Raw genomic sequence first — 13880 nt, 5'->3', positions numbered from 1 at the left:
GCGGGACTCGATCCCAGGACCCTGAGATCATGACCTGAGCCGAAGGCAGCGGCTTAACCCACTGAGCCACCCAGGCGCCCTAGAAAAATTTCTTAGTCACAAAATAAAACCTTTAAGGATAGGGTAGCTAAATACCCGTACGCAAAAGAATGAAGATGGACCTCTACCTCACCCCACGCACAAAAACTAACTAAGAAATGAATCTTGGGTCTAAATAGAAGAGCTAAGACTATAAACTCTTAGAAGAAAAAACTAAGTACAAATTTTATTTTAAACTTGGGAGTTTAACGTTGGAGTTGGCAATGATTTCTTAGATATGACATCAAAAGCACAAGTAACAAAAGAAACAGATAAATTGGACTTTATCAAAATGAAAAACATCTGTGCCTTTATCAAAGGGTACTCTCAAGAAGGCAAAAAGAAAATTTACAGAATAGGAGAGAATATTTGCAAACATGTATCTAATAAAGTGCTAGTATCCAGGATATTTAATGAATTCTTGAAACTGAATAACAAGACAAATAACCTAATTTTTAAAATGGGCAAAGGATTTGGATAGATGTTTACCCAAAAAAGATACACAAGTGGCCAATAAGTACATGAAAAGATGCTCAACATTATTGGCCATCAGTGAAATGCAAATCAGAGCAACAATAAAATATTATGCCATTTCACACCCACTGACATGGCTACAATAAAAAAGATGACATTTGGAGTGTTGAGGAGTATGAAGAAAAATTGGAACCCTCATACCTGGCTGGTGAGAATACAAAATGGAACAGACACTTTGGAAAGCACTCTGGCAGCTCCTGAAAACAGACTTTCCAGAAGATTCAATAATTCCATACCTATGCACATGCCCAAGATAACTGAAAACATATGTGCACTGCAAACTTTTACTTGAACGTTCCGAGTTGCATTATTCATAAATGAAAACAAACTGAATTTCCATCAGTTGATGAATGGAAAAACAAAATGTGGTATATCTATGTAATTGAATATTATTCAGCCATAAAAATAAATGAAGGACTGATACATGCTACAACATGCATGAACCTTGAAACCAATAATCTCAGGAAAGGCAGCCCACTCACAAAAGGGCACATGTTGTATGGTTCCACTTATACAGGAAACATCCAGCATAGGTAAATCCAAAGAGACAGGAATAGATTAGTGGTTGCTGAGGGCTGGAGGGTGGGCTAGTGGGGAGTGATTGCTGATGGGTATGGGATTTCTTTTGAGGTGATGAAAATGTTCTGGAATTAAATAGTGATGTTGGTTGCATAACTTTGAATATACTAAAAACCATGGAATTCAGTGCTTTTAAAGGATGAATTTTATGTTATGTGAAATGTTTCTCGATTAATAAAGAAGAAAAACTCAGGAAAAGATGGATTAATTTTATGTTAAAATTCAAAGTAATGCCATGTAAAAGCATAGATAACTACCTAAGAAACAAAATGTCCACCAGTTAATATGCATAAGTAAAAACCAAGAAATTCACAGAAGAGGAAAACCAAGTAACCAATAAACATATACTGATCAATGATATACAAATTAAAACAATAATGAGGAACTTTCCCATGTGTATTCAAGCATGTGTTAATGGCAAAAGTTAGAAAATATGTGGGGCGCCTGGGTGGCTCAGTGAGTTAAAGGCTCTGCCTTCGGCTCAAGTCATGATCTCAGGGTCCTGGGATGGAGCCCCACATCGGGCTCTCTGCTCAGTGGGGAGCCTGTTTCCCCCTCTCTCTCTGCCTGCTTCTCTGCCTACTTGTGATCTCTCTCTGTCAAATAAACAAATAAAATCTTAAAAAAAGAGAAAAATATGTATGTTTAACAAAGAAAGAATTGGTAAATAAATTGTAGTATAATTGTGCAATGGAAGACAGTAGAATTATTAAAGTAAGTAAACTAGACATATGTATACATCTAGGTAAACCTCAAAATTATACCACTGAGTTAAAGACGCTATTTGTAAAAAGATATGGATGGAATTATAATATATGAATTTAAAAAATACATTAATGAGTAACTGGTTATACAGTGTATTTTTTTGCATGTACATATTTCTGTACTAAAAGTGTACAAATCTAGGTAAGGAGAATACAAGCATCATCAGGATATTGGCTAAATGTGGGGAGGAAGGGAAGTGAATGGATTCGGAAGAAGGAAAAGGAAGCTTCCAGTTTATCTGTTGTATTTTATTTCTCTCAAAGACAGAAAAATACATAGCATAATAAAAATAATTGTTACGTTTTGTTGTTAAACACGGTGTTTTAGATATTATTCTCTGTACTTTATTGTCAACATGACAGTTAAACACGGTGTCGTGCTTTTATTTATATAATAATGATGATGTAATAAGTTTTGTCACAGACTTACATAACATTTGCTTTTGTTTGTTTGTTAAATTGCCAGTTTGCATCCTTTGCCTGTATTTCTATTGGCGTGGGCCTAGAATTGGTTGAAAATTCTGTTTGGCTGAGAATAATAGAAACTTGGAAATAGCAACTTAAGCAAATTGGAAGTTTTGTTTTTTCTCATGGAATGAAAGTCCAAGTCAGAAATTCAAGTTGGGTACATGGGCTCCATGATGCCAGGGGAGAGATGGACGCCCTGTATCTTTCCACCAGCTATTCTCAGCACATTCTTGTCACCCTTGGCATCACAGGATAGCCCCTTTGCTTCCCGGTAGGAGGTGGTGTTCCAGGCAGGAAGTCGCGGATTAAGGAAGGACTTCACCCAAAGCCCCCCACCCCTGCAACTCACACCCTCTGCCCCGAACACGTATTTAAAAAAGCCCTCTTGAAAATCTCAATCAGAAATGCCCCTTTTTTTTTTCCTCAGTGACCAAAACTAGGTCAGATGACGACCTCCACTGAGGAACTCAGCAGTGTTTGCCTAACCCTTCCCCCAGACTGCGGTTCTCTAGACAGATACTGAGAAGAAGCTGGTAAGCCTTCACAGCTGATAAACAGGAATGTGAATGATGGTGACAATTGTAACAGGTACCATTTATTGAACAAGTGCTATGTGCCAGGTGTGTGAGCTCTGTACGCTTCACCTTGCTTAATCTTCACTGCAATCCTAAGAATTAAGAACCTGATTAATACTCATTTAAAGATGAAGAAATTGAGACTCATGAAGGTGGAGTAACACGTTGAAGGTCATATGGTGATGAAATGGGAACTTGAGTCCAGGTGTCCGATCTCTGGCTTGCCTGGGGCTGCCCCGGTTTTAGCACGGAAAGTCTCACATCCCAGGACCCACATCAGTCCTGGATCAGTGGGGTCACCCGCTGAAGCTCCAGCAGTATTAGGGTAGGAGTTCAATTCAACTTTGTTGAACGGTTAATTGAAAAAATACTGTTTCGTACTGTTTCTCTTTTTTCATAAATGTTAAAGACTTGCAATATATCAAGAATATAGCCTTTTGTATTATATATGTCTTTCTTTTGCCTTGTCGTGTATAGGACTCTTTCTGATTTACGGCATTTTAAAGTTTTATGTGTCTATCTATTTTCCTTTATGGTTTCTTCCTTTGCTTTTCTGTTTAGACAGTCTTCCCCACTCTACCCAGAAGTTGTATTTTCTTCTGGTTCTTTGAGAGTTTACTTTGTAATTCAAAGTAAAATGGGGAGGTCTGGGAACGGGAAAGGGTTTCATACACATGTTCCATTTCCCAGGTTTGGGTGAGTGTTTTAGAACTTTACACTTAAATGTTTGAAACATTCGTCTCAGGAACTGATTTAAAATCCATAACTTAAAGGAATGAAAACCCTTCCCGATGCATTCCCGATGTGCGGTGCACATGTGTCTGATCTGCAGTCGGCAATCGTGTCAAAATGTGTCAGCTCATTTCATATTCTTTTTAACTAGCCTTTGATTAAGGGAGCGCTGTATCAACTTATGTAAGCCTGCAGTCAAATATACCTTCAAATTATTAGCACCTGGTGAGAAATGTCCTTCCCATTCTAAATACCAGTTCATCATGTCTTATTTGTAATTCACTTGATGATTTTGATATATCATTATAAATACTACATGTGACTAAGTCTTTATACTGAAGCTTTGTTCTTGTAAAAATGGCAGAAAAGGGGAATTGCATACTGTGTCCCTGATCCAGATGTGTGGATCTAGACCAAACAGGTGTGGTGCTAGGCTGAGATGATAAATCACCGGCCACACAAGTCTTTATGTTGGGCAACATGAGGTCATTAGTGTTTATCTTGCGCTGTTGGCTCTAACTTAGTGTTCTGGCCAACGGACTGGGAAAGTATTTGTGAAGTCACTCTTATTGACAAATAATTATTAGAAGTTACTTTATTATAAAACAAAGTTAATGCCCTAGTCCAGACAATAGCAAACTTTTTGTAAAGAGGCAGACGGTAAATGTTTTAGGTTTTGTTGGTCGTAGGTCTCTCGTGCAACTGTTCACTCTGCCTTTGCGTGGCCATAGACAGTGCATAAACAAGTGGGCGTGGCTGTGTTTCAATCAGTTATTTACAAAGGCAGCTGGTTTGCGTGGTTTGGCTGGTGGGCTATAGTTTTCCAGCTGCTGGATGGTCAACGAATTCATTTCTTCACAGCTGAGTTTTACCTGAAAGGTGGCAATCGGTTGCTGTTCTGAAAAATACCAAACAAGTGTTCCTATCACTGGTATTTGAAGACTTTGGCTTCAGTGTCTTCAGATAAAATTGGAAAACCCTTTGAACATTTTCTGAAGAGAAGAATCATGATGTAAATAAGAAATTGTTCTTTAGGATCGGTTATATCAATCTCGAGCAAAAAGGTAGTGTCTCAAAGTTTCTTTGCTTTAAGTGGCCTATAATGTTCTTCTTCAACATAATATTCTTCTGTTACATCTATCTTCTGCCAGAAAGCCGGACATAACTTTTAATTCCAGTGGGGTCTGGGCTGAGAGGCAGGAAAGCATGTGGGTACCATACATTTGTTTGAGTCTGTCTCTGTGTAATCACAAAAATCGAATACTCCGCAACTCTGTATTACAAATGTGGATGGTCTACTTTCATGCACAGTTTCTCTATCATACAGGCAGCAAAGGCAAGATTTTTCCCAAGTATCATTACTTCCTGCTTTACTAAATCAGGATGACTGACAAGAACTTGCTTCTGTTTTTATGGATTCTCTTCTAGTACAGACTGTATTCTGTGCATCAGTCTCTGATTGGATATAATCACATTTCAAAGCTAAATATAATTATATAAGTATACATATAGCTATATACCTATATACAACCCTCTCTTCTCTCTATATATATACTTAAATATATATATATTTGAATATGTATATGCATATATATTCAAATCAGTCTCTTATGGACTCCCAAATATCTGTGAATATTTATTCCTGCAAAATTATAATGTTATCAGTGTTTAAAGGAAGTTTCATTCTTTGAAAAACTTCCCAGTCTGTGATAGGGCTTTTGTGGTGGTGGTTCTTGTATTTTGTTTGTTTTTATTCTTTCAGCAAGTTGTTATTCTTTGGTGTTTGGCTTATTTTTGGAGGTACTCCCAAAGCAGCTGGAGATGATATCTATAAAATAAATAAGGTAGATGTTCAAGCTGGGGATAGTATTTTTGTTCAAAATTATGGTGTAATATTAAAGAAATGGGACCGATTTTTTATTCTGTCTTAAAGGATTTTCAAATGTCTGGTGTGGCGGAAGCATCACTGGAATATGCTTTACCTCCTGACCTAAAGTTTTGAAGGACAATTTTCCTTTGGTCATGGAAGCCAAGATGTGTTCTAGAAGTCTCATTACTCTGTATTCATACCTTATCAAAATAGCCCTCTTAACTCTCCCCTGGAAAGAGAATTCAGACAAATGGAAGAACCGGTCAGCACATTTGTAATTTGTATCTCCTTCAAGAAATCTAGTTAGCATTAGTAGCGTGCTTTGCTACTAATTCCCCTCAGCTGCCTGACATGATGAACTTTCATCACGGGAGTTTTCCTCTTGAGTAACTGAAACCTATGTTGTCCTTTATGGGTGGTATTCTGGGGGTAACCAGTGAGGGGGCAGGAAAAATAGTTCTTTATTTTTCTTATAATGGAGTCAAGTGTTGTAGGAGAGCAGGATGGGGCCCATGGTGGGGGCAGGGTGGTGGGGAGAGAGGCGTAGTCAGGAAAGAGGGGACGTGTTCAAAGGGACAATACATGGAATTATTTTTATTTCAAATACATTTAACTTGAGAGGATAAAGCCTTGGAAATAGAAGCAACAACAAATATGTTTGGACTGAGACTATGGAACAAGTCTTCCTTTCCTGTTTCTCTTTCTCTCTGTTAAAATCCGTATGTGCCACCTTTATCCCACATAAATACAAAAAATTATTTTTAATTTTCTAATTGCAGAATACATGCATTCTTAATGAAGAACACTTTTAAAACAGACACAAGCAATAAAAACTACCCATCATTGGCCAAGAGACACATACAAAGATGTTCAACATCACTCATCATCAGGGAAATGCGAATCAAAGCCACAATGAGAGGGCACCTCACACCTGTCAGAATGGCTAGTGTTAAAAATACAAGAAACAGGGGCGCCTGGGTGGCTCAGTGGTTTGGGCTGCTGCCTTCGGCTCGGGTCATGATCTCAGGGTCCTGGGATCGAGCCCCGCATCAGGCTCTCTGCTCCGCAGGAAGCCTGCTTCCCTCTCTCTCTCTCTGCCTGCCTCTCTGCCTACTTGTGATCTCTGTCTGTCAAATAAATGAATAAAATCTTAAAAAAAAATACAAGAAACAACAAGGGTCAGTGAGGACGTGGAGAAAAGGGAACCCTCACGTGCTGTTGGTAGGAATGTAAATTGGTGCAACATGGGAAACAGTATAGTGTTTCCAAAGAAGATGAAAACACTAATTCAACAAGATAGATGCACCCCTATGTTTATTGCAGCAGTATTTGCAATAGACATGAAAGCAACCCAAGGGTCCATCAATTGGTGAGTGGATACTCAAGAAGACTGGTGTGTGTGTGTATAATATATATTGGAATATTACTCAGCCATGAAAAGAATGGAATGTGGCCATTTGTGACAACATGGATGGCTCTAGAGTGTATTATGCTAAGTGAAATAGGTCAGACGGAGAAAGATAAATACTGTATGATTTCACTTATATGTACAATCTAAAAAACAAAACATATGAACAGACAACACCCCCCCCCCAAAAAAAACCACAGACTCTTAAATACAGAGAACAATCTGGTGGTTCCCAGAGGAGAGGTGGGGTGTGTGAAATAGGTTAAGGGGATTAAGAGGTACAAACTACCAGATTTAGAAAAGTAAGTCACAGGGGCACCTGGGTGGCTCAGTGGGTTAAAACCTCTGCCATCAGCTCAGGTCATGATCCCAGGGTCCTGGGATTGAGTCCCACATCGGGCTCTCTGCTCGGCGGGGAGCTTGCTTCCCCGCCTCTCTCTGCCTACTTGTGACTTCTGTCAAATAAACAAATTAAAAAATCTTAAAAAAATAAAAAAAAAATAGAAAAGTGAGTCACAGAGAGGAATAGTACAGTGTAAGGAATATAGTCAGTATATTATAATAATATTATATAGTGACAGCTGGTGACTACTCATTTTGGTGAGCACGGAGTAATATATACAATGGTAAGATCAATGTTGTGCACCTGAAACTGATATAACATGGTGTATCGATTATATTCCAATAATAGTTTTTTAAAAACCACAATGAGATGTCACCTCACATCAGTCAGAATGACTAGTATCGAAAAGACAAGAAATAACAAGTACTGGCAAAACAGTGGTTAAGAGTAAATGAAACGTTCAAGCATGTTGGTGGGAATGTTAATTGGTGTAAACACTACACAAAAAATTGCCTATCATTGATCACACAGAAATATTCACAGTAAAACTTGAGTGTTTGTGTCCTCCCAATTACATCCTTCCCTCCTTCCTTCCTCCCCTTCTCTTTTTTCCCTTCTTTTTATTTATTTCTATTAATTTCTTGTGTTTATAAAAAGGAGGACCTGTCAATTAAATACGATGTTTCATAAAATGCCATGTTATATAGCAGTGTATCTTTTACTGTATCTCTGTCATTTTCCCCAACATAATTAAAAAATAATTTTAAATAGCTCTATTTTTTAATTATAAAATGATACATATTTGTTGCAAAATAATTTAGGAAATATACAAACATGCATACACACACACTTTATAGTTTAATTGACTTATATGTTGTCTTGTAAACATTAAATTCCTTTAAACCTAGAGATCTTAAAAAAAAAAGCAACTAATGATCAACTGTTACCTATTATGCTTAATTGGACAACCATGATAAAAAGAAATACTGCTTATTTCTTTCCTGCAAAAAAACCCCAAAAAACAAAAAAACAAAAAAAACAACAAAGGTAAAAATCATCTTCAATACTACTGCCTAAGGTTGATGACATTTGTTCTGAAGGGCGTTTAAAGGAACGTATTTAGGGGCGCCTGGGTGGCTCAGTCTGTTAAGCATCTGCCTTTAGCTCAGATCATGATCCCGGGGTCCTGGGATGGAGTCCCCCTTTTGGGCTTTCGGCTGGGGGTGGGAGGTAGGGTGGTGGAGGAGGGGGTCTACTGCTCTCTCCTTCTGCCCCTCCCCCCTACTTGTGTTCTCACTCACTCTGCTCTCTCTCTCTCAAATAAATAAAGGGAAAAAAGAGATCTTTATGCCAAATGAAGCTCGGAAAATTTTGGATTAAATGCATTTAAACAGGGTTTCTTTGCTGCGGGACTCTTCAAAGCTTTTTTTTTTTTTTTTTTTTTAAATTTTTTCAATTTATTTATTTTCAGAAAAACAGTATTCATTATTTTTTCACCACACCCAGTGCTCCATGCAATCCGTGCCCTCCACAATACCCACCACCTGGTACCCCAACCTCCCACCCCTCCGCCACTTCAACAGCTGAAGGGTGTTATGGTCCTCACAAAAAGATGAAGTGTAGAATTTCTCAAACTTATTTGACCCAAGAATGCTTTATTCCAAAAGTTTTTTTTTCTTTGAAATATACTTTTATCAATGATATTCTTTACACATGCACACTCACATAGAGACACACACACATACAGAGGCATACTCAAAAATCCTCATTTACTGATTTCTAGGTGATTGTTTTAACAATTAGATAATGAGCTAAATTCTAGGTCGTTATTTTAATAATTAGACAATGAACTAAATATATCATGGGAATCTATTTACACCAATAAATGGGGACCCACATCATTGTTTTTGGTGCTATGAAGTATTCCACTGCTTTTATCGTAATGTTTTTATTTTTTATTTTTTAGTTTTTTAAAGGTTTCATTTATTTATTGGAGAGAGAGAGAGAGGGAGAGAGCGAGCACATTCAATCAGGATCTGGGCTGAAGGCAGACGCTTAACCAACTGAGCCACCCAGGTGCCCCTACCCTAATGTTTTTAAACAGCTCTTTATTGGTGGGTATTTAGTTGTTTTTTATCTTTTTTTTTGCATTTGTAAGTGATGTGGAAATTAACATCCTTGTACATTTCTTTCTGTAGGTTTGCCCAATTATTTCCTTAGGACAAACTCTCAAAAAGAGTTAGCACAAGCCTTTTAATTAATCTATATTCCAAGATTAGTTTCTTTGCTCAGAAATGTAAGATTTTCATTAAAAAATAGTTAGGCTGAGGATTTAGTTCAAGTGTGTCTGCTACTAAAGTATGAACTAGTAGCAGCAGAATAGGCTGTCAGAAATATAGTTTGCTGAATACTTGAAATTATTCATAAGATTAATATGCATTTATAAAAGAGTAGTTATCAAGATGTTTTTTCAGTGTGGAAACTGGGGGCTGCCCTGATTAGAAAATAAGGCAAAAAGGCAAATTCAAAATGCACTATTTCCTCGCCCCCCATAGAGAATTAAAAAGCTTAAGGGGAGCAATACCTTCTGGTTTTAAATGAGAAGGAAACACATTCTAAATTCAAGTTAAGATGTAGAAATAGATGCCTATTATTTCTATAAGTGATTTGCCTCTTCTCAGTAAGTAAAGCCTGAAATACTCTATCTAGCGTTTCATTGGAATTATGATTCAATTCTACCAGAGGTCCCATACGATATTTCACTGGACTTTAACATAGGCTGGGATCTCATCCTGCTTAGAATAAAAAGTAAAAAAGCACATCTGTTTGATAAGATTTTCTCCGTCTGAAATCGGAGTCTGCATCGAAACTTTGAACAGTTATACACAGGATGGAGCAAAGGCTATTGTTTGCTTATGTGGTAGATTGAGATCAAGAATGTTAATGTTATCTCCAAGAACGCTTTTTAATTTATATCAAAATTGTATAAACAGGGTCACCAGGGCTAAATGGAATGTCAATGACCTATGAAGATCAGAAAGTAAACAAAAGATCTTAAAATAAGCATGTAACCTGAACACCTCGAGAGTTGTTGTATATTGAAGGGCAATTGTTTACAAAAAGAAAGGGAAAATTACTTAGTGCTAATTCTGTGTGTGACAAGCCCCTTCTTCCTCAGTCCATCAGCAGATTGGTGGTAGGTCAGAGTTCACGCTGCCTGTTTGGAAAGGCTGTGCAGAAAACCAACATGCGCTGTCCTTTAGGATCATGATGGTACTCAGAAGCCTACCCATTTCCTTTATGGGGTTGGCTAGCTTCAGGCTAAGTTCTTTCTTCACAATAGCTGTTGCTGAGGTAGGGGCTAGCCAGGGGATCTGGGTAAGATGAAAGGATTAAAATACGGCTGGCAGGAAGAGATGGGTAGATTCACTAAGGTACACGTTTGAGGATCTCTTTGAAGCCCAAACCTCCATCTTCAAAAGGAATTCCAGCCAGATGGGGAACAAATGGGAGGAGGTTTCTGGGTGGATAACCCACAGGGTTCGGGTTCAAGGGTGGAGGAGTGCTGAGTCCGGAAGAATCTCGTGAGAAAAAGACAGTGAATTAAGAAAAAGAAAGCAAATTTTTCATCATAGCTTAATAGACACGTATAATTCTGGGCCTAAAACTGAGGCAAATTAAAAACTCACCAGAGTAAATAGTTTTTCCTTAAGGAACAAAAGATATTTCAGCCCTCCAAGCTGGCCAGGCCGTGATTCAAGGGGCAGTAAGTATAGTCTAGTGATTATGTATATAACTCTGAGGTCACACCGTCTAGAATTGGAGCCAGACTCCTTGTTACACTGTGTGATCCAAGGGAAGTAATTTGATCTCTCTGTGCCTGAAAATGGGAGTAATAATTGTATCTACCTGCTAGGTTACTTGTGAAGATTAAATAAGTTACACACGCAAAGTGTTCAGAACAGTGCTTGATATGGAGTAAGCACTCAATAAATGTTAACCATTAATTTCAATATTTAAAGGTGCACCAAGGTGGGTAAAACATAATTATTTCATGGCCTGTCATTTCACCTGATAGCTTAATTTATTTGGTTTTTAATGACTTTTTGAACATTTTTTTAAAAGGGGGGTAAGGGATAGAAGAAGAGGTAGAGAAGGAGAGGGAGAGAGAGAATCTTAAGCAGGTTCTATGCCCAGTGTGGAGCCCGATGTGGGGCTTGATGTGGGGCTCCATCTCATGACCCTGAGATCCTGTCCTGAGCCAAAATGAAGATTCAGATGCTCAACTGTCAGAGCCACCCAGATAACTGAGTCACCTTTCTAGGTGTAAATCATCCATGGAGTCCTGTCCAAAGCTGTTATCCCTTAATAATGGATAAAGATGTGGCATGTATATATATATATATATATATATATATATATATATACATTACTCACCCATAAAAAATGAGATCTTGCTATTTGCAATGACATGGTTGGAGCTGGAGGTATAACGCCAAGCAAAATAAGTCAGTCAGAAAAGAACAAATGTCCTATGATTTCACTCAAATGTGGATTTAAAAAACAAAACAAACAAGCAAAGGGGGAAAGAGAGAGGGGGGGGGGGCAAACCGAAAAACAGACTCTTAACTACAGAGAACAAAAAGATGGTTACTAGAGGGGAGGTGGGCAGGGAGGGGGGATTGGAGAAAGGGATAGTGGGGATTAAGAGGGCACTTGTGATGAGTACCAGGTAACGTTTGGAGGTTTGAATCACCATATTGTACACCTGAAACTAATATAACACTGTATGCTAATTGGAATTTAAATAAAAACTTAAAAAAAATACTACAGTAAGGGTTAATAGACCTCAATATTGCCTGGATAGGATAACACTTCAGGAAGAGGAAGAAGGCTGGGGCGGTGGGTAGCTCCTAGGACAAACGAAACCTACCCGTACTTTATACCAAACTCAATTACAATTTTGCTAATTGAAGTGGAATTCCTAAGCTTATAGAGCTTTGGTGGAAAGTACCAGGAAAATAATGTGCCCATATCATTCTGGGAGACCAAACGGATGGCTGTGATAGCTTCCCTGGTTCCTTGCCTGAACCTGGTTCCTTCCCTGGTTCCTTGCCTTAGGAAAAGAAAGCATCCCATTCGAAGGAAGTCATGAAAGAGGAGGGATTCATGAGAGAGTTGTGCAGGTTGCTTGTGAAAAAGACCACGTGGAGGAGTTCGGGAACCTTTGCTTTGGATGTAGGCTGTGGAAAGACAAGTCGGCACATGGCCGAAGCTGCAGGCTGGCCAAGCACATGCTTTAGGCATCAAAAGACAGGAGAGACAGGAAGGGAAGGAGACACAGACAGAAACACTCACACACAATCAAAGGAGATGCTATTTGATAAACGCATCTTATTGAAATATCAAATTATATCTTATTATTTAGTATTTTTGCTTTTGAATTATATAGGACAGAGTAGGACATTATAATCTTCTCTTTGATCTGCTCTTACAGTGCGGGTCTAATCCCAACTGTGAGATTTGTTCAGTGGACGAAGATGTGTGTCTTTAAAATCAAAGGCAGTTTTGAAGCATTGTTTTTCCAGAACAGTGGTTTTCAAACTTTTTTTTTTTTTTTTAAAGATTTTATTTATTTATTTGTCAGGCATAGAGGGAGAGCGAGCGAGTGAGCACAGGCAGACAGAGAGGCAGGCAGAGGCAGAGGGAGAAGCAGGCTCCCTGCCGAGCAAGGAGCCCGATGCGGGACTCGATCCCAGGACGCCGGGATCATGACCTGAGCCGAAGGCAGCCGCTCAACCAACTGAGCCACCCAGGCGTCCCGGTTTTCAAACTTTTTATCTCAGTGTTGCTATACACGCTTAGAAGTGTGGACTTTCATTTTGTCATTACGTCCATCCATATTTACTATAGTGGAAAATAAAGCTGAGAAAAAATTAACTATTAACTATTAATTTATCTAAATAATAATAATAAATCCATTTCATATTTCCATAAATAATATTTCTTTTTTAAAATAAAAATACACTTCCAAAACAAAAAATATTAGTACAAAGAGTGGCAAGGTGTTCAGCTTAAAGACCGCAGTTCCTCATATCTGGTTTTGTGTTGAGTTTGTTGTGGTATTTCATGACATGTAGCCTCTGGAAAACTCCATTGTACTCTAAGGACCGAAGAAAAACCAGGCAAAATACATTTTAGTATTATTGTGAAAATAGGTTTGAATTCACAGACTTCCTGAAAAGATCTCTCAGGTCTCCAGACCACACTGACAAAATATTCTAGAACAATGTTGTGGGCCTGGTCAGGACTGCTTGACCTGATTGTATTGTTGTTTCATTACTATAGTTTATGGATTCTGTGAGGCCCATTTCTTCACACTCTGAATTTGGGATATGTCTTACATCGATAGTGTCTTACAATAGCTGTTGTGACATAGCTGTCATTGCCTGTGCAGGCATGAACTTGGGCATGGTTATTCATGTTGTCACCATTTTTTTTGAATTATGTGCATTGTTGCTATTATGTG

At 38.3% G+C, this 13880-nt stretch overlaps 1 long non-coding RNA gene across 1 annotated transcript in view; it reads left to right on the top strand.

The window, feature by feature from the left end:
* The window catches only part of LOC309872488, a 47659-nt gene that overhangs the window by 28220 nt on the left and 5559 nt on the right, over window positions 1-13880 (top strand). Inside the window, exon 3 of the long non-coding RNA XR_014315900.1 lies at window positions 2851-2956. This is a non-coding gene — a long non-coding RNA (uncharacterized lncRNA). The remainder of the gene's footprint in view (window positions 1-2850; window positions 2957-13880) is intronic.

This window comes from Mustela nivalis (assembly GCF_964662115.1).
Source record: "Mustela nivalis genome assembly, chromosome: 8".
Taxonomy (NCBI): Eukaryota; Metazoa; Chordata; class Mammalia; order Carnivora; family Mustelidae; genus Mustela; species Mustela nivalis.
This window is presented reverse-complemented; position numbering and strand designations above follow the sequence as displayed.